This window comes from Labrus mixtus, chromosome 16 (assembly GCF_963584025.1).
Source record: "Labrus mixtus chromosome 16, fLabMix1.1, whole genome shotgun sequence".
Lineage (NCBI taxonomy): Eukaryota > Metazoa > Chordata > Actinopteri > Labriformes > Labridae > Labrus > Labrus mixtus.
The window spans coordinates 9,204,137-9,226,625 of record NC_083627.1 but is presented as its reverse complement, the minus strand read 5'-3'; the positions used below and the strand labels follow the sequence as shown (position 1 = coordinate 9,226,625).

General features: G+C 42.2%; 2 protein-coding genes across 4 annotated transcripts in view; one reads left to right on the top strand and one right to left on the bottom strand.

The window, feature by feature from the left end:
- Nucleotides 1–22,489, bottom strand: part of thrb (thyroid hormone receptor beta) — a 125,360-nt gene that overhangs the window by 53,705 nt on the left and 49,166 nt on the right. For all 3 annotated transcript variants that reach the window (XM_061058848.1, XM_061058851.1, XM_061058849.1), the window contains exon 2: nucleotides 4,105–4,171. The gene's annotated coding sequence lies outside the window, so the exon portion shown is untranslated. The remainder of the gene's footprint in view (nucleotides 1–4,104; nucleotides 4,172–22,489) is intronic.
- The window catches only part of LOC132990574 (ubiquitin-conjugating enzyme E2 E1-like), a 143,720-nt gene that overhangs the window by 103,474 nt on the left and 17,757 nt on the right, over nucleotides 1–22,489 (top strand). The gene's annotated exons all lie outside the window — the stretch shown is intronic.

Below are 22,489 nucleotides of genomic sequence, written 5' to 3'. Positions count from 1 at the left end.
AGGGTTTTATCTGAGTGGAAATGTCAGGCCTCCCAACAGTCCTCAGTGGTAATCTCATAGTGCACGACGTCAGCTTGCATCATGAATCAACACTGACAAGCAGCAGTAAACAATAGTCATCGCAGCCTTGACCAAAACGCATCTTATTTGAGGTGGCATTCAGATAAGAGTCAATCTTGATCCACCCCTCCGATGTGCCCGGAGCTTTCTAATACTTAATTTACGAAGCTGCATCACACCGTGCAATGTGATCCCAGGCAACTGCTATCAGAAACAGGACAGCAGATGGTGTTTTCATTAAAGAATTCAAGCTAAAAGAAGAATCAACCGAATGACTTTGTGTGTGGGTCTGCAGTGCACTTATCATATTACATGAAGTTCTGTGGCTGCCAGGAAAAAAAACACACCGGCCAATGTCAGCGAGGATCGCAGATACACGGGGGCTATCCGGTGTGTTTGCGTTCCTGTTACATCGTAAAAAAGCATGAGCACGATCCCTCACCAGAGACCGAGAGCTGAGCCGGTCCAAATAATGCGACCAATAATCCATGCAGGGCTGGCGAACAAGCAGCAGAGATGACACGGTCCTGACAAAAGGCTGACAGCTGGAGCTAACAATCACCCGCAGACCTAGAAATGAAGTTTGGCCTCTCTCAGGTCATCATTATATTTTAGCTCCAAAACCACAGAATACAGACCGGGACGGGAAACAAACAAGTCAGAGCATTTTTTATCTTGAGGTTCTGAGATCAAATGTCAACAAATGTCTCATGATTTATATTCCTGAAAGTTTGTTTTTACACGTCTTATTCCTGGCACAATGTGGCGAGGGCGCAGTGGAAGTGAAGTTCCTAATGGATTGCTTCTTACGACTTATAATCGAAGTGCTCATGCTGCACCTGGTTATTAAAGGTCGACTGGTTTGATTCATGTGTGCCCTGAAACACCCCTATGAATAATAACAAGGCCTAAAACAACCCTTTGGCTTATTGCACCATACTTTTTCCAGTTGAACAGACGTTCAAGGGGCGCCGGTAGCCTAGTGGTTGGTGTGCACGCCCCATTCACAGAGGCAATAGACCTCCAGGCGGACGGACTGGGTTCAAATCCGGCCTGTAGCTCCTTTCCCATAGACGGCAAATATTAATGGCAGAGGCCTGAGTGATGTCACCCATCTGTTCCTGCAGGGGGCTCTGGAGGCTCATCGGCAGCAGCCTCCATGCTGGAAATCCTGTCTCAGCCTAACTTTCAGTCAACCTAACGACAGGCTGAGAGCTGGAGCTGAGGCGGGTCTTACATCGCGCCCACTTGTCAGTCATTTCAGCTGTGCGCCTAACTATCATGGGCTTCTGGACAATGTGCCACATTGTCAACATTTAGACTTAATTCTAAACATTTGGATACATTTTAGACAATTCCACCTTATTCTTCACTCTAACGTCATTGTTGAGTGTTCTCTGTTGAGTTGAGTTTTATTGTTTGTTTTGCATCACTTTTATGTGGGACTACAGGTGGAAATCAGCGACTTGCTAAATCTGGTGCAAACTTATTTTCTGTATATCCTGCATCCTTTGTATGAAGGATCAAACTCATTGCATACTGTCCCCTGATGAATAAAGTAAATGACACTTCTTCTTACTCGCAACATTTCCACTTCCACATTAAGAATCTCTATATTTGGAATTGATTTCAATAATGTCCTCTTTATTTTAACCCTGAAACTTGGTCTTTATTCTTGACACTTTCACTGTACAGTCCTTTGAACTTTATTTTGCTTGATGCTTTAACTTTATTCTTCGACTTTATTCTTCGTACTTTCCTCTTACTCTTTTATCTCACTCCTTTTCAACACTTTGACTTCATCCTCAGCACTTTGACATATCTCTGATGTCTGATCCTTTCACTCTTTAGTAATCTCATGTCTGCAGAAAGAAGCCTCTTTGTGTTCCTCCCGATCTCCTCTGAGCTCCACAACCAGTTGCTAAATCTAGCTTAATAAGCTGACACATATATTTCCCTCCTTCGAACACAGTTTTATAGAGTTGGCTTTACAGTGTTTCAAAAGCCTCAGGCTAAATTTAACCGCTGCCTTTTTTAATTAACCAAACCATTTCACTTGTAAACTTTTTTTATTTTCGGTTTAATTACCCAACATTTAATCAGACCCCATTGAGTTTTTGATAAATACCAGGGGAAGTGTTTCACTTTGGTTGTTAATATAGCCATGACGTTCTGCTGGACAAGACGTCAAACTGTCAGCGTGCTCGCTCTAAGAGAGAAGATTGGAGAACATTTTGGGACATGTCTGGTGTAAAAGAAAAGCTGGTCTGAACTGTCTGCCTGAATGTGTTACTCAAAGTCAACATTTACTACATCACAACAAAAAACTAGTTCAACAACAGCCTCTGTATTTATATTACAGTATAATATGTTGTCATGCATTATACATGCACTGTAAACATATCTACCTTATTTTAAAGGTCACATATTCTCCTCCTCTTCAACAAAGTTTAAATAACTCTCTGAGCTCTCCAAAACATGTGTGTGAAGTTTCTTGTTCTAAATCCACTCTGATCCTGTATTTGATCATGCCTCTGAACCCCTCTATTTCAGCCCTGCTCAGAACAGGCTGTTTCTGTGTCTGTAGCTTTAAATGTAAATGAGCTGTGTCTGACCACGCCCCCCTCTAGAAGGGATTGGGTGGCTTGGACTTTCTCTCTCCATGTCCTATTGTTTACAGTGAGAAGGCAGACTTAGAGGGCAGAACAAACACCTAGCTATTTAACACATTTAGTATTTTGGTTTAGACTTAAGTTTAACTTTTTGTTATGTTTGAATTTCACAGTACCTACACACACACTGACACTGACATTTTTTTACTAATTTGGTCTCATTTGGTGAAAAAAAAAAAACTATGTCAACTTGAACTTGGTGTTGGTGTAACAAGCTGAAAAGCTTTTGGTTAAACAATACAAGATGGTCTGTTTGAGTGAGGCTATGAGTACGAGCTAAACACAACAGTAACATGTCAATATTTATAAATATTTATTTTGGGTGATTTTTGCCTGTATTGGATAGGACAGGTGAAGAGAGAGAGGAAACATTGGAAGGAGAGAATGAGGGATGACATGCAGCAAAGGTCAGAGGTCAGATTTGAACCCACGGCCGCGGCTATGACGACTATACCCTCTGTACATTTGGCGCATGACATAACCACTAGGCTCTCCGATGCCCAAACAGACACTACTTTGTTATACCTCACAATTGCAATTCTACAACCAGAAAGATGAAGACGACCCGGAGGATTACATTGATGAATATTACAGCCGACTTTACACCATGAACAACCTTTGGGGTGAATATAGAGGAGAACAGGTGATGAGAGAGAGAGGGGAGTGACATGCGGCAAAGCACCAAGGGTTGGAGTTCAACATTGGTCGCCTGCTTCGAGGACTAAAGCCGTTTCTACATGGTGCGTGCAATATAACCGCTAGGCTGTCTTAATGATATTATTATACAAATAGAATTTGAATGAAATGTTTTAAGAGTTTCATCTGATCTCAAATTGAAGCACAGGTACTGCACTGACTGTGAGGTGATCTTCCTGCATTTGCAGAATCAATATTCGAGAAATACTCAAAATATCTTATATCTATAATTATGCACAATTAATCACATATCGTCCTGCCTCCATGATACACCCAGTCGCCCACACACTCACACACATGCAAGCACACACACACACGCACAGTCTGCAGCTGTCATTATCTTGGACAAGAAGTAGAATGAACTGACAGATCACCAGTCTGGCACATAATGATCTCGCCTGGATCAGTACCAAGATTACAGCTTCATTACATTTACATCACGACTCCAGAGACATGGATTTTCTATGTGTGTGTCTGTGTGTGTCTGTGTGTGTCTGTGTGTGTGTGTGTGTGTGTGTATGTGTGTGTGTGTGTGTGTGTGTGTGTGTGTGTGTGTGTGTGTGAGCTTTGGCCACATCAGGGAGGTCTAGGCCGAGGAGACAGAAACTCTGTGTATTGGCATTCTGCAGGCTGCACGGCTCTGGCTGTGTGGAGTTGAGCAACATGACGGTCTTACCAGAGGAAGTGGTGAAGTCTGACTCCAGGCAGCGCTGAGGAGCCGCTGAGCTCCCCGGGAGAAACACCTAGAAAAACAAACACACTAATGAGCATCGGAGATGAAAATCACAGTCCTTATAAAAACCGGTATGTCGTCAGGAAAGACGAATGAATCACAGACATGTTTCTGCCGTGTTAGAAATGGACTGCAGGAGCTGGTTTTGAAAGACTAAAGCGTCCAATTAAAACACAAACAACCCAAGAATGTGCCTATTTTTTTAATTGACATGGAAATAATGGAAATATTTCAAACATTTCGATGGAGTGCATGAAATAGCTTGGACACGTTTTGTGCAGCGTCAGGATGTAGTCAGAACAATACATCCGGCTAAAATGACCTAAATGCAACACAAGAAAGGCGCTCCAGCTGCTGAGAAAAAAAAGAGACTGGTGGTTTCCACATGTGGTTAAGAGCAGAAATACCCCCCCCCCCCCCCCCCCCCCCCCCCCCCCCCCCCCCCCCCCCCCCCCGCCCACGCTGCAAAGAAATCCCACGTTTCCCTTTTGGGAGCAGTGGCCCACAAATGAGGCAATATATCTTCTGTTTTTTTTTGGAGTCAGACCCCGAAGCGAAGAACGGCAAAAAAGTGGATAAATAAAACAACATGTGACAAAACATGTGCAGTGACTTAGACGTGAGCTCTCAGGTTTAAAACCCAAATGACAGTAGAAGTCACGGTAAGTTCACGGTGAGACAAAGAGAGAGAGGAAAAAAAAATAAAGAAGCAGGACGCGGTTGGATTTTGCAGAGAGTGAGAAAGAAAACATTTGTTTATGATGTTAATTCAGCGGCAGGACGGGGCCGGCCATCTCTCTCTCTCAGGCAGACGGTAATCACTCGTAATCAGACTTAATGGGCGCTCTAATGGGAATGCTTTCTCCTCCCTGTGTGCTCATGTGCGGCACTCTCTAACAAACTCATCTGTCCGCGCACACACAAGTGGGCACGAGCGTATGTGATTGGAGGGGAAATGTAACACAGCACTTCATCTAAAAGGGAATCATTGTTTGAATGACTGTGTCTATCAAATACAGGTCTACATCATCAAGTCCAACATTTTGTACGTCGTGCTCATTTACATATTTGCTTTGTGCATTTTCTCATTTGCACGCTTTCATTCATCCGCAGCTCTGTCGCCTCCTGCACGCTCTCCGCCAACACTTGTCTCGGTGAATTCTACATTTTGCCTGATTCTTTCGCAGAGTGGTTTGAGAAATGTCGAGCAAGGACAGGAAATAAAACTTTCAGCACTCATGGCATGCTGCACGTCTCTGCAAGGTGCCCCAGAGTTCTGAACAGACACCCTGACTGTAAATAAACGGCACTGTGTGAGCTACTGTAGGGTCGTCTCAATACCAGATTTGAAAACTTCTGTACAATTCACGTAAAGCTCATATGATATCGATACCTCTTTTCAGGCTTAACTTTGTTAAGATTCCACAAATACATTTCCAGTGATGTGGAGCAAGTTAGCCCTCTGTCTGTTCTTAAGAGACATGATTGTGACTTTGTCGACCTGTGAATTTGAATGGACCGCCGGTGTTCTCTCCTTCTCCTGCTGGACCGACTTAGCGGCAGCCTTACACATTAACAAGGTTTAAAGCTATCTAAAATCTAATATAGTAATACAATCATCCTAAATCTGATTTAGTTATGGCACATTCCAGTCATCTTAATAACTGGCAGTGAGGGGTAGAAAATATAACCAAGCTCAAACTTCTTTAATTATTGTACATGTAAAGCTAGGGCTGGGAATCTTTGGGTGTCTCACGATTCAAATTCGATTCCATTGAGAATCTATTTTTTTTACATTTCCTATTTATTCTATAAGCGACGTCTGCATACTTCTTCCTTATATCCAGTGGCGATTTGGAGTTTGTTGGGGCTCTAGGCAAAAAAAAAAAACAATTGGGGGGGCCCTCCAACCAGTGTTCAACGGGGCAACGACAATGATAATCATGAAGCAGCTTCCTCAAGAGAAAATGAAGGTCAGTTATAAATAAATCAGTGCACATACATAATAAATTCTGGACCTTTCGTCATGTTTCATTCATGCGAGTAGATTGATATGTCCGCCTTAGGTTAACAACTTGAAATACATTCACTGAAGAGGAGTTTAACAACTTCATATATGGGACAATTTAAAAAATAATAATTTAACTGATCCAAAATGTTTCCACATTCCAGTGGGTGAGACTTAAACAACGTTTGTCACATTTTATGTAGCACCTTCCACGTTTCTGATTTAAACTCTACTCGTCATGTTTCCCCTCCCTCCCCTCATTCAAACGCAGCCGTACCGAAAACATTTTCTCCCCACAAGTGATACTATTCAGACAGAAATCTGTGTGTGTGTATTTTGGTAAACAGAAAGACAAAAAAAATGGATGAAAAGTGAGTGTGTGTGAGAGAGAGAGAGAGAGAGAGAGAGAGAGAGAGAGAGAGAGAGAGAGAGAGAGAGAGAGACAGAATCTGTTACTCAGTTTCCATGGTGATTGGAGTTATTTTTTGACAATGTGACGCACATTTTTCAGCATCCATTTTTTTTTTTTACTGTTGGTCTTCTTCATCTTTTCCTTGCAGTGAGCTAAAGGTACAAACAGTTTGAACAAGTAAAAAGTGAGATTAATGGACGTTTGAGGCTGGGTGTGGGCCTGGAGAAAGTCTCGACTGAGTCGTCTGGATGAGTGTGGACAGTCTGGACATTAATGGATGTAAATGATGGAGTTAAAGTAGGGCAGAACTCCTCTGTGAGGAGAGCTTTCTTGTAGAGCCCGACTGATAAATCTGCCATATCACATGACTATCGACTAATGGCTAATTTTGTCTCTGATATGCCCCAAAATGACTAGATTTAGATTTAGGTTCTTAGAGCGACAGAGGCCGAAAAGAACAGTTTCAGGAAGAGGCTGAAATAAGTATTTTTATGGGCGCCTGTTTCAGATAAATCACGAGTTTTTTGAGCTGGAAATGATGCAAAGCTACTCAACAGGTTTCACAAACTGAATATAAGAAAGGTTAAAATGAGGATAATATGGAGTCTTTAAAAAAACGACGATACAATACATCACGACAGGATAGGATACGCTATGCTTCAGTAGGACGACCTTATCACCAAAATGCACCAAAGGGTCATTTTAATCTAATGTGGACGTGTTGGCTTTTAGCAGCCAGCTTCAAGTGGACACATGAGGAACTGCAGCTTTTGTCACCTCCACACTGGCCTCATTTAAAACTCACTGACTTATTATGCAAATGTCAAAATAGTTCTATTGATGCAGTGTTTTTCATGCGGCGTTGTTTGTCTCAGATTGGCTAATGTTAGCTCCAGTAGCTCGAGGGATGGTCACCCCCCCCGTCACCTTTTGTGCAGCAAAGGCGCCTCTCTTTGCTCTTGTTTTTGGGTTTTTTCACTCACTGCTGCTTCTGTTGCTTCTGTTGTTGTTGTTGTTGTTGTTGTGCTCCCGGCACCTGACGTGCCTTTGTGGGTTTTTAGGAGAAACATCTAAAAAAAAAAAAGCTGCAGGTTATAAAACGTTCAAATGTCCTCCATCACTGCAGCTTTTCCTCTTTTTGTACAATTATGTAAAACACATACAAAGGCAGCTGCTGCGTACTGTAAACATGTTAAAGTCAACTTGGAATCAACAAAGAGAGAATCCTGATAAAAGTCGCGCCTTATTTAACTAATCAAAAGGAAATATATTTTATCAGTGCATCAGTCTATCAGCCCTCCTAAACCACTGAAGGAGGATTTTTCTCATCCAAGGTTTATTTGGCTTTAACAAATTTGAAAGTCATCTTCCTTGATGATTCTTTACAGGGGTGATAAAAAAGTAATTCTTCTGGAATTAAAATGTTTGTTATTCTCTCGTTTCTGCGGCCGCTGCCCGGTCAAGGACAGTCTCCAAGTGTTCCAGTGTGGGAGGTAGTAAGTGGAGCGCGAATGGAAACCATGTGAACATGATAAGAAACCGTCGCTGCAACCTCCGCGGTTGTGATGAAACAGTTCAAGGTGGACATAACCTCCGAGTCTGGACAAGTGAATCATATCTGAGAAAGAGCCTTAAGCCTGCATTCTTTCTCATGACCAGCAGGTGGTTCAGAAAACTAGACCCATCTGGTTCCTTCAGCTTTCACTCAGGAGCAAAAATTGGCCTTTAAATTTGAAGGAATGAATGTTTTGACATTTATCCTGATAATTATCGATATCGACAGAGGTGAACATTTTTTTATTGCGATAACATTTTTGGTCACATCGCCCAGCTCTGTCAAGAAACCAGAATGTCTTAGCGAAGTTCTTCTTCTTCGTTAGCCTACTTAGCATAAAAATAAATCATAGCTGCCACTAGCAAAAGTTGTTCAAGGATAACAAACAGGGTGTGATGCTAACAAAGGCTGTTTCATTGGTCAAAGCAGGATAAAGTTTTCTCTTTTAAAATACTGTCATCACACCTGTAGCTCGTTTGCTTTTCTCTGATTCACATTTTTCCATCACGTAGATTTGTGATGATAAAGCAGGCCAAAGAATGTCTGAATGTCTTGGTGCAGACATGAACCTAACCTGAGGTCAACTCCTACGGAAAGGAACCCCAAAAATAGAAGAAAACCACAAGAGCTGCGGCGTTACTAAAATATACGTTCTATATCTTAAATTAATCCGTTCATGTCGAGGTTCAACTCGGGACAGGACGAGAAGGTTAACAGAAGAAACTGACTGCGCAGGACATCAGTTTCATGCTCTATAATTCAGATTCTAAAATTACATCTTCCCAATCACATGAATTCAATAAGGAGGTCAGTGTGCTTCATGCTAGATTAGCTAGATGCTTAATCAGAAGGAAACGTGTTGCAGTAGCCCAGATGATTTCAGTTAGATGAAATAGACAATGAATACTTAAATGATCTCCTGACTGGCCTTTTGGCAATTTTTTTTCGATGAGTGATGTCTACTAGGAAAACTCAGGGGGGGAGGGGGGGGGGGGCTCATTGCATTTAAAGAGACACACACACCAAAAAGGAGCATTCAGAGAGAGCTGGTTTATACAGGGTCACAAACCTCCTCTGGTGCTTGAATCATGTTATATTTTAACCAAAGCACAGCACAGATGTTTCATTTAGACCACAGGGGGATGTTTGAAAAGGTGGACAAGAGGTAAAATATGTCCTCTTTCACTCCAACCTCCTCCTGATTACTCAGTTTCAGTCAGTGCTGCAGACAGTCGAAGAACACAATGACGCCACAGAAGGTCAATACAGTGTTTTAAAAAAAATCACTTCATAATGAATGTTGTGGAGGTGGGATTTCTGACGGACCAGAACACAAGTTTTATTGTGGTGGAAAGAAAGATAGTAATTTAGCATAACTGATGCTAACTGATTATCTATTTTGATGATAATTGAAACTACTGAATGTCATTTTTCAACCATTAGTTTTGTCTTTCACCAAATTTAACGGCCTATTATACTGAAGTCAGAGCTATTCATCAGGACTGCTGAAACTGACACACACAAAAAAAAAACGTTCTTTATGGCGATCACTCGCTGAATGTCTGAAAAGAACAAAAAAAAAAGAAAAAGGAGACATGAAACACAAGCAGACTAGAGATCAGTCACAAGGCAACCACCCCGAATCGAGAGAAGAAACAAACACTTTGTCTCCAACTTTGGCACACACAAAAAGTTTTTGTTAAGAATAACATTTTCTGCTCTCGCACACAGGATGTGAAGCCAAATGATCCTGTAATGGAGGGGGGGCGGGGGCGGGCATTGATTATGAACTCACATGAGTGATCAGACCTCACATGAGAAGGAGCCAGCAGGAAATAGAGTCTAAAACTGCAGATTTGTACAAATTGTCGGCCTTTGATTCAGAGTTTAAAATGAAACATGGCATCAGCTGTGGTATTTACCTTCAATAAAAGAGAGAGAGACAAAACCCTTCTTTTGTGTTTAAATGCAGATTAGGGCCCGACTGATATGGGATTTTTGGGGCCAATACTGATATCGATATTAGGAAGAGATCAAATCCGATAACAATAAATCGGCCGATATATTACTAGAGCTATCTCCGATCTTTAGAGATGGATAGATAAATATAGATATATACATTTATTGCGTTTATCCGTCAAATGCAGAAATATCAAACACTTGTGGAAAAGATAAATTATGAAGAAAAGATGGTCCCTCAACTGGAAATTAACTGAGCATGTACGTGCATCAACGCTTGACACTCTGGAGAGTGATGATGTTTGTTGTAATCCACATAGCGCCCTCTGCTGGTGACGGAGAACTGCTTGTGTAATACAATGAAAGTCAAATTAAATCCTGTTTGACTGTGTGAATGAATCAAGTAATATCGGTGCATATCTAAGGTAAAATTAGCCAATACTGATAATCACTTCATATGCTAATATCGGCCCATATTATCGGCTGGCTGATCAATCGGTCGGACTCCAAATGCAGATTAGAGCCAGACAAACTGAGCAGCACTTTGGCTACATGACTGCATTCAACAAATTCTGTTTGAGATTATAAATATGAATATATACACCTATATTGTATTGTGAAAGACAGAGTGATTTGATTACGCAGCCCTGATGAGTCCACAACATATGATGACAATACGTATGAAGTTAAAGTGAGTTGCAAAAATATTTCACGTTCACCCTATACTAAATCCGAAAAGAACCTGAATGATAGGAAACTGTCACGTGATGTAAAATGTAATAATATACTTTTTAAGAAACAACATTAAGCTGCTCTTGGAAGCAAATAAACCGTGTGTTTGTGCGTTTCTGTCCTGATCTCGTTCGTGTCACTGCGTAAAACACGGTGAAGACTTTAATCATGATGATTATAGAAATATTCACCTTAATGAAAAATCGACAGAATTACAATATGATCTTCATGTAAATAGCTGTTTATGTTTTCTAATTATATTCCTCGATATCGGGGGAAGGTTTTGTCCTGACAAAACAATGAATTTCCGCTCTGTCGGGTCACGTGCTTGTCTAAGTGTTTTGAAGACGGCGACTCACAAAATACACTTCAAGCCTGAGTAAGAGCATGTTGTCTCCAAACACTTGTTATAATAAATCCTTCAAAAAGGAGCTTCTTGGTGTGCAGATCTTGTTTTTTGCTTCTCTTTAGAAATATTACTCCAAACGTGAACAAAAGAAGAAGAAGCAGTGGTGGCATCGGACAACTTGAATTATATAATTTGCAGCAATTATTCGGCTTAAAACCGCAGCGAGCTTTAAATCAATCATCTCAGTTATTTATGATCGATGCTCTGTTGATTTATTCAGCTTTTAAAGGACTTAATGTTTCAGCAGTGACTGAAATAATGCCAAAATATGATGATAGCATCTGAAGGAATTTTTAGAGATCAATCCAACCGCAGAAGAAAATGATGTTTGTGTAAAATAAAGATTAGGAAGTAAAAATATGGGGAATTTCATGCATTTCCATCCCTGGTTACATCACACTCAGACACACTGACGCACACACACGCAGGCAGGCAGGCAGGCAGACACACAGCTCCCTCGCAGCCTGACAGTTGCTGCTCTCGCCTGTGTGAGCGAGTGTGGGTCACATCAGGACAATGCGCCGGCTCGCAGACTCGATTTGCAGCAAACTGAGTTTTTTTCTCTCTCCTTTTTTCAGCCTCATGGACACTATTTCAGAGCCAAGGTGAAAAAAAAAAAACCACACAAAAAAAGGAGAAAAAAAAAAAAAACCTTTTCAAATTGATGACAGCAGTGGGCGCTGAGGGAAACCATTGAAAGGAGTGTATAAAGCAGCATCATAGCGTCTGCCTCCCCCCTCCTCTCCCTCCCTCCCTCCCTCCCTCCTCCCTCTCTCTCTCTCCCGACATCAAAAGTGTGCGCCCATCCTGAGCCGACAGAGCTCCAGATCGCTGCGGTGCATGCTGGGTAAGAGAGGACAACTCAGGACACACGCAGGGACTTTAAGGATACTGCAGTAAGCCGTTCAGAGCGAGAGAGAGAGAGAGAGAGAGAGAGAGAGAGAGAGAGAGAAAAAAAAGGAGGAAAAGATGCAGAGAGACGGAGGGAGGGAGGGGAGACAAAAATACGTGCTGGATCAGTGACGGATGGAGGAATTCGACAAACGTTTCGTTCTGACAAATATGAGAACGTTTGATGCAGCGGCGCTCAGTTTGAACTGTTTATGTCATTAGATGTGCATCAGTGCTCGGCTCGGCACGTACGACTGCGCCTGAGAATATTTTGTCTTTTTTTTTTTTTTTTTTTTTTTTTTTTAAGGATCTTTCATTTCAGTTTTGTTGTGAATATTTTATGAAGGCGAGCACAAGCGCGCCCCGGCTCATTCTGGAGGCTTCTGTCTGTTTGTTGTTTGCTCTGTTTGCGCGGGAGACAAAACTGTGAAAGACCGAGGAATGAAACGCAACACATAAAGAAGTGTTAGTACTGAACTATTAAAACAGCAGCAGGTTCTTCAAGCTTCAATAAAACTGTGTGTGGAAAAAAAAATGAAGGAGCTCAGAAATTTGAAATGACATTAGTTTGATTTGATATTACTGTCTGACATGGTCTGAAATGTGTCTTCCACCACAGCGGCTTCATTTGCAGCATAAAAGTGAAAGACAAGATACAAAGACTTCTTTTCTTGTCAAAGTGTTTTGACAACACGGGTCACACCTACACATTCACACACTGATGGTAGAGACCATCTGAAGTAACTAATCCATTCATACACACTCATCACCGCCGACGAAGCAGCGGGAGCAACTTGGGGTTAAGTGTCCTGCCCAAGGACACATCGGACGTGTGGCTGCAGGAGCTGGGGATCAAACCCTCGACCTTCTGGTTGAGAGACGACAGAATCACAGAAGTAAGTGTTTTTTGTACTTGAGGACTGGGAGTGTTTAAAGATGCTCCATGAAAAAACATAAAAGAAGAGAACATTCAAACATACCAAGTAAGGCCCTGGCTAAATATCGATAAAGCAGTTTTCTTACTGCAAAAAAAGGTCGGATGCAATCAAAATAAGACAGTTTAGAAAAAAAATATTTAACTCTTTCAGTTTTTGATTAAGCCAACCAGGGATGTAGATTCTCCCTGCAGCATTAGCAGCAGCAGCAGGAGCATTCTGGGTAACTCTGACCTTGCATGTCGTGCACGCTCTCGCTCTCCCTCCCCCCGCCTCTCAGTCTGCACTTAAGTGTCTCGAATCGCCGCGTCACTGTCTCTCAGGCGTCTGCAGGATGGTATAACACACCATCCCGACCTCTGCACGACCTCTGTGTGTGAGCGGCGGTATATGACGCGTCTCGGGTGTGAATTTGTTACACCACGCGTGCAGAGCGTGTGTGTGTCTGCAGCAGACAGGGAGCGCTGCGGGGAATACATGTTCGCAGAGCGTGTGTCAGCACGGATCAGACGCAGACGCCGCCGCAGCTAGCGCTCAGAGTCAGACTGCAACCAGGCCACAGGCAGACCCCCACCCCCACCCCCCCCAACCCAAAACCCCCAAACTCCCCCAGCCTTCAGGATGACACATACCTGCTCTGCTCTCACACACTGTAAAGGTGTTTACAGTGTGATCACTGACAAATGAACTCAGACACCTTCATGTCATGAGAACAGACTGAGAGGGTCACCATTAAGCAGCTGGGGGGCTTTGATGTCATACAGAAAAGATGTGAATGGTGGATTAAACTAAACTCAATAAGAGATTATTTTCAATATAGATGATTTTTATGATCAATTCCAGGAATTCTCTGTCATAAAAATCTGTCCACAGGGGTGTTGATTTTGATTTCACAAGTGTCTTTAAGGCTTCATCTATAAAAAAATCTCTTCCACTAAAGCTTTACGTTTTCAGCTGAATTTTAAGACCCACATTTTTTTTTCATGAATTCTTGCAAGAATAACGTGCAAAACATAATGAATGAACCAGAATAAACCTGAATGTGAGACATGAACAAAACGTCGGAAATAGAAACCATCATCGATCACTGAAAAAAAAAAATCATTATTTGTATTTTGTATTATAAGGATGTCATTAATCATTTTTTTTATGAACTGATCAAACATAAACGAAAAGGTTAAGGACGTCAATGAGGAAGAAGAAATGCCAGCACTCATTTCACGTTTCGACCAGAGGTCCTCTTCGGGTGATAGTTTTTTTTTCTGGTTGAAACGTTGTGATGGCGATGAATTCAAACTTTTTGTAGCAAGTGAGCAAGTGTGCGAGCATATCTTCTTCTTCTTCTTCTTCCTCAGTCTGCCGTTTCTGCTCGGCCCTGCACCCACAGTACATGATGTGCGTATAACCACCTCCTTTACTAAGTAGGTCAATAAACCATGCACCTTTAAAAGATAAAAAAAATTAGAGCAGGACCGATTAATCGGCCAGCCGATAATATCGACCGATTTATCGGTATCTAATTTTTTCTCTTTATAATATCGATATCGGCCCCAAAAATTTAAAATCGGTCGGGCCCTAATAAATATTCTGTCTAGTTTCATCAGATTTTGCACACAACTTTCTGATCCAACTCTGTCCTAAATATAGTTATTTTAACTACATGTTTGAGATTTCCAGATTTGTGTTTGAAGTATTTTCAAAGCTTCAGATCCCGTTAAACTTTAAAAGTGTGTGAACAAGTGTACTGGTTTGATTACAAACCATTTCAGGGAAAAGGAGAGCCAGATCATTATTTAGCTTGTTGTGTTTATTTTATGGTTGCAGATAGAAAGTAGGGAAATCCACACGAGTCCTTAAATGACCTTACCTTAGATGAACTTTAGAAAGTGTGCCAACAAAGCAGATCAGTGTGTGCTGATGTCTGCAGCCAAACTCAATCTAGTTGCCGTTCACCTCTGAGCACAACCTCTGTCACTCTCTCGAATCAAATCAAAACTCTGGTCGTGCTTTTCTGAGAACGAGTGCGTTAAAAAAATCCCGTGATCCTGAAGGCTGCTTGTTTACTTCCACATTGCCGATGGAATCACGTTTATGTTTGCATGCCTGTTTTGGGAGAGTGGACGCGGGATGATCTGACATGCAGATGTTTCCGAGATGTTGGGAACCATTGAGGGGATATCAAACTCTGGACCTTGTTCAAAGTCCTGTCTGTCTGTTTTTGTTATGCTGTCGACTTCTTAAAGAGCACACATTTGCTATTTATTAATCATGCTGTTAGTGCACAGAGGTGAAGTCAACAAAGCCAATACCACACTAGTCGAGCAAGCTCAGTAGGGTTTCTTAAATCTGACCCTCCATGTGAGGTGTGAAACAACTTGAAACGATTTTGTACCACTCATCCTCACAAAACTGTCCCCTACTTGATTTTCTAATGGACAAAAAGCAGGAGGAAGAAGCACTCAAGACAGTAAAAAAAAGTAGGTTTGCTGCACACATTTCACCCTGAATGGTAATTTTCTTGGCTACCAGGAAAAAGTAGGGGGGGAGGGGGGGGACACATTGTGAAGATGCCTTGCGAAGAGGAAACACAGATCCAAGTACTGGTAGTCACACAGAATAGTGGTTTTATTTTATTTTTTTGTGGGGATAATAATCATGTTCAAATGTAAGTAACAACGCTCCACAGAGGTGTAAAGTGTAGTGGGACAACACAACCCTTTAGAAATCTCACACTGCACAATATCAGTACATTATATACTACATGATAGTGTACAGAAGGAAACATCAGGATAGAGAAACAACACCGACTGTACAGTATGTGCTTCAAACAAAAGAGCATTGCATCACAACAAACACAAAAGGTGCAGATCAACACAAAATACAAAACAGCTACAACATCATATTCAAGCAACAGACCACATTTTAAACCAACGCCACTAGATCATCTGTGAAAAGATTATTTTTAACTGCTGCAATAATATCATGTTAGACTATGAACAGCGCGCTGCAGAAAAAGCCTTACCGTGGATATCGTTTCGTGGGTCAAGATTCACTGTTACGACACAAGGATGTTTTAAAATAGAGATGTACAGGACACAGTGAGCAAAGAGACACAGGGTACCACTTTGTCTACAGCGGGCACCAAAATCAACAAACACAGAACGTTACTCACTGTTCATTTTAAAAAAAAAATATTTATACCCAGCAGCAATCGGCAGCGTTCAAAAATGGAGCCAAGGGGCGAAAGTAGCCAAGTGGTTAGTGCGCGCAACCTACGTACGGCGATTATGGTCCTACAAGCGGGCAGAACGGGTTTGACTCTGACCCGAGGCTCCTTTCCTGCATGTTGTTGCCCACCTCCCCCCTGCTTTCTGACTCTACGCACAGTCCTAAAAGCCCCAAAAATTCTTGTGCAAAAAAATTGCAGTTCCTTGCAAGTCCACTTGAGGCCGGCTCTAAAAGTCATGGGAGTCCCATTAAGTCCCATATTAAAATGTCCATTTTTACAGAAGAAAAAATCATGTTTACAGCCTGGTACCAAAAAAAAGGCTTTGGTCTTTACTGGTGAAAACTTTACAGGCGGTGAAATCAGGCATTTCCAACACGGAGACTACCATCATTGAGCTTCATAACTCCTCTTCAGAAAGCAATGGGGGTGACGTCACTGAGACTAACACCAGAATGTTAAGTATCAAAACATTTGTATCATGGCTGATTCTAATTCAGTTTTTAATGTTATGTTAATACATCTGTGGAATGTTGCAGCACAAACAGGCGTTCTACGCACAACCAGAAAGCCTCCATAAGGGATTACTGTGCTCCTGAATCGCACATTTCAACAGCTTATCCCAGACGAGCACTTAAGTGAGACATTATGTTTTATTCAGAACAGTATGTAAACACAACCCCTGAAAGCACAGCGTGCCTTAAACACCACCCGAGCAATGCCGCCATGTATTCTAACAATAACAGGGAAAATGAAACGTGAGCGCTTTCTTGTAATTCAGCCCCTGTATGTGATTTCGTGTGTGTGTGTGTGTGTGTGTGTGTTTGTGTGTATGACTTTAAAGGAACAAACCGCCCAGTGGACGATTGGCATGGGGAGGGATTTGCAGTCTGGGCACAAAAACAACAACACTGATTTCCTGAAGTGACCTTGGCACCCACACTGCTGACCTTTCTTCGGGCTACAGCAGCTCCACTCCCCACCACCCCTCCTGCACCCGCTGCTTTCAGGGACTGTAAATACTCCACTGCAGGAGTCAGCTCTTACAGTTCAAGTTAAGTATCATCCATTCACCCGCGCTATAATTATTCCTTTACAAGTCCCCAACACGGCCAATAAAACGGCACACAGACTGCCGTGAACTCTGCGCTGTGAACGCCTCGCCATCTACACCTCAAAGCCAATCACAGACTGCACCGTGAAAGCTTTCTTTGTCTATATACTTTTCTGCACAAATGTTTTTCTCATTAGTCTTCGTCGTTGGAAGTCTCAAGGTTGCGTCGTGGAGATAATATATATAGCAAAGGAAGTGAGTTCAAGGCTCTAAATCCAGACTGCTATAAAGCGGTAAACCCTGAGTCTGGGTTTTCCTCCCATTGCCCGCTCCTCTAAACACAGGTTTTCCCAGACAGCCATGCAGGCAGGGGAGGAGAGGACTGAGGCATGATGAGTGCCAGGCTCGCCACTACCACTGCAAGGCTTTGGATGAACCCGATGTTTATTGGCAGACGTACATGAGGCAGTTTTTTTTTTTTTTTTGCCGCATTCCCGGCAGTAAAATCAAACAGACATTGAAGAAAACAAAGCAGCAAAAAACAGACTGAAACGAAAATGAGAAACTCATGTGGAGAAGATTTTGTTGGAAGAAATGTGTTGTTCTGACTTGATGCAGCTCCGGTTGTCCTCATAATAAGGCCGCTCTGACAGTAACAGAATGAGAGTGTCAAAGCCTGCAAATAGGTCAGTAATGGGCACCCTAGGATTTTCTCCAAAAACTCCTCTGATTGGTCGGTTTCCATGTCTCTGGGGCAGAAACCTGGATACCACGCTGGCGCAACCCTCGCTAGCTAGGAACCCGGCCAAGATTTAGCAGAAAAACACACACAGAGTCGGTTAAAACCCTGACGTTACACAACGTTACAGCCAAAAAGGTCCCACATACATCCAGACTGCAACACCTCCTGCACACGCGCACACACACACACACACACACACACACACACACACACACACACACACACACACACACACACACACACACACACACACACACACACACACACACACACACACACACACACACACACACACACACACACACACACACACACACACACACACACACACACACACACACACACACACACACACACACACACACACACACACACACACACACACACACACACACACACACACACACACACACACACACACACACACACACACACACACACACACACACACACACACACACACACACACAGCTCTGTAAACACGGTGCTGTCATGGTTATTCCTTAAGATTCTACATCCATGAAGCCCTGGCGAGCAGTCAGCTGTTTCTGTACACTTTGGGCTGAACTCAGCCCAACAGCTGGGTCCACACGCGGCTCTGAAGGATTGAATCCTTCGACCCTGAACAGCTCACACAGCTTTCCCCAACAGCCGGACCAAAACGGGAACGGCTCTAAAAACTCTCCATCTCTTGCCACAGCGCTCTGCTGTTCCCCTGTGAAAAGTTATTAAAGCATAATTCCAGCCTGTTATAATTTGGCAAACATTTTCTCTCAGTAACGGTAAGAGGATTTTGTCATCTAAAAAACACCATGACAAGGGTTAGAAGAGGTGACGGAGGGAAAAAGAAGTGTAAAATTTATGACAAAACTGCGTAATTGTTAACATCCATCACAACCAAGATACCGCTTTCTCAAAGTGTGGACACCAGCCCTGACCGCCCGTCAAGAGTAACACAGGTTTGTAATATCATCCTTTTTGTTTCTATTACACAACTTGTGTTACACAGTCACTGTCCTTCTAGCCGAGTTCGCCACTGAATGGAACCAGGTTTGTTATGTAACATCGAAAAACATAAATATAAACCAATAAGGTGTAGTGACTGCACACTTTTACAGCACAGGTGTTCAGATCTTACAGACCTGCTTCAAGCAAAGAATGAAATAGCTTCCATCTCTGTTGTTATGTGTCAGTCTGTTTATAAATCACCTCAAGCTGTTCATGTTGAGTGAAGCGACGACACGCCTGCTCTCCAGACCGACTTTCCACTTCTGCATGACGAGGGACACACCTCCTGTCGCCTGCAGCTTTCGAGGAATACTCTCATGGTGTCTAAGAAGATTGCATTTTGAACCGCCATCAGCTGTTGCCCATATTTGATTTAATATTCTTTATTATTTTGATTCCTGCTTGTTTCACTTTTTCAACAGTAGGATTGCAGTTTACTTTGGTTTCTATTGTTCTTGTATTTCTTTGTTTGCTGTTACGCACAGACAAACACAAAGAATAATTCCTTATATGTGTGAACCTACCTGGCCTTCAACCTCTTTCTGGTGCACATAAGAGAACGTATAAACTGACACTAGGGGGCATAGATATTGTTGAAGCAGTGTGGGCATGTGCGGAAGTCACAGCTGGGAGCTTCATTTCAAAGACTTTCTGTCAAGCTGAGTAAACGTACCTTTAGGGCTGAACCCTGAATGTGTGTTAAAGCAGAAGGGAGGATTTATTTTCTTTGAAGAAGAGACTTATGTTATTGCAATATATATCTCAGAAAAAAAAAACAGATTGTGTTGCAAGTTTTCTTTCCCAGTATCATAAAGCCTCATAGCCAATTCTAATACTTGTCTGATAGGTGCAAGTTGGCTGATAACACCGGCTGACATGCGTTCTAAACTTCCTGTCTTATATCAAGATTCAAAAAGATGGTAAGACCCCGTCCTTATTATTCACAGATTCTTCACATGTCAAATTTCACTCTTCTGTTTCAGTTTCAATTTCAAAATCAATAACTCCTCAAAGCACCAAAGTGTAGAAGAAGAGTCGGATCCTAATCCCAAACAAAGCTCACCGGAGTGTGACCGCCAGTCAGGTAAATACAGGTCTGCAGCGGAGCGTGCAAGATTGAATGTGGAGTGGAGCAAAAGAAGCGTGTCTCTTTATTTGTTCTAGCATTTATTCTTCATTCCACTTCTTAGCCACGATAATGAGCTCTGGACGCCGACCAAAAGAACAAGTTTGCGAATGAGCGCAGCCAAACGGGAGGTTCCTCTGCAGGGTTTCAGCCGCTCGCTTCGTTTTCCAGAGAGCGACGCAATCAGAGGCCTTCTGCTGCTGGATTCACGGCCTGCTGAGGGTTTGAGCACTCAACACTGCTTTATATCTGGGGATCTGCTCCTCAATACAGCAAATCTTGTTGTTTTTTTTCATGACAAAATACGATTACAGTCATTCATCGGTTAAATAAACCAATTTTAGAAGATGTGACTATAAAATAAAGCATTGGCCGCAGGAAGTAAAACCACTTCCTTGAGACAGATGTTTTAAGTTGTCACATCCAATTGTCTCAAAAGTCGGAGAAATTGAGCGTATATAAAACATTTACTGGCCTGACTGAAGGCCAGCACTCTGTACGAGTGATGAAAGGCCGGTATTGGTTAATACTGGCTCCTCAGTCGGTGTCAGCCTGGCTTTACTTTACGTGTGTGCGCAGCAGGTTATTTGTTTTGGAATGATGTGTCAAGGCGTCACAAATTCGATTTGCATGATTTGATTTGACGGTGGGTTTTTATTTGTTGATAGAGGTCCAAAGGATAGATTTCTGTTGCTCTGGACTTCTATGAATTCAGATTTTATTGAGTCATTTATTAAGTTATTTAATGCCTTAATTTGATTTGTTGCACAGAGCAGAGAGGAAATGAGAGGAGAGCTCCATGTTTGGGCCTACTGAAGTCAGAACACAACACACAGAGACTTTTATGGCCTTATTAAGAGGCATTCATATTATCACTTTTTTCTTTAACTGATATGTAACTATGCTACATTGACCCTTACATCGCTTTTCCGCTCTGTCTGCTAAAATGTATAGCCTAGCTTCCATGCTAGCACTCTGGTCTGTCCTCCTGTGGGTATTAAACTAACTATTGATGAGCTCCTCGTACAACCTCACTTCAAAGAACTCAAACTATACCCTTTAATATAATCAAAACGGACGCTGTATAACCAAGCGCAGTCTCCAGGGTTGAAAAATGAAGCCAATGGGGAAGTGCAAAATCCAGCAAATCGTCGAGTGTCTGCTTGAGGCTGGCTGCAAGAACACAGGTAGTCACATATACACCACTGGCAAAAAATAAGTTTTTACAAAACATGTTAGCCGTAGTTAGGCGTGTAGCTGACATGATTGACAGGTGGGCGCGAGGTAACGGTTCATCAAGAGGCTTAAAACCCGCCTCAGCTCCAGCTCTCAGCCTGTCGTTAGGTTGACTGAAAGTTAGGCTGAGACAGCATTTCCAGCATGATGCAGTAACAGAGGGCTGACGTCCATTAATATTTACAGCCTAAGGTTATAACCCTCCGCTACCCAACAACACTTTACAGTTTTTACAATAAATGAATGGGAAAATGAGCCATGAGAGATTCTAAGTGTTTTTGTACCGGGCTGTAAAGGTGTTTATTTCTGCTGTAAAAATCAGCATTTTAATTTTGGGACTAAACAGGGATTCCTTAATTCCAGCCTCAAGTGGACATTCAAGGAACTGCACTTCTGCATTGGCTAATTTTTTAACACTGGAGGTTGCCTCTTTAAAAAAATAAATAGACCTCATGTCATTCCCAAAAGAAAACCAAATCTCTGCTGCACTTAGTGAAAAAAAATCTTTCACAGGTTTTTTTTTCTATTTTCCGACCACAGAGAGAATGTAGTCATCAGCGATCAATTCGTAAAAAAAAAAAAAAAAACCCTCCTAGCTTCACCCTTTGCGTGTTAGTTCTGACATCATCACAAGGTTTACCTGAGTTATCTTGTATTATGTCACTTCTGTATCGAGCAGAGACCTCGCCCCGTCACAGCCAGTTACTCCGTCACTCTGCAGGAAACACTGATGAATGTAAACAGCCACTCGCCTTTCTCGACAAAGAAACACAAACCACAGTCCTCCACAAGGAGGTAATTCTAGTCCTTGTAGCCACCGAACCTCCAGTGCAGACATAAACCTACAATCACTGGACCCCAAAGCCTGAAGCGTCTTCTGTGTGGTATGAATCCATTCTGCTTCGAAAAAGTCCAATAATAAAGTTTCCTTCTCTTTGTTTATATAACCAAGTCATTCAGGGAATTACTGAGCCATTTTTTGATACATTAATTTGTATATTTGTGACTTAAAAAAAAAAAAAGAAGCTGCCTCTG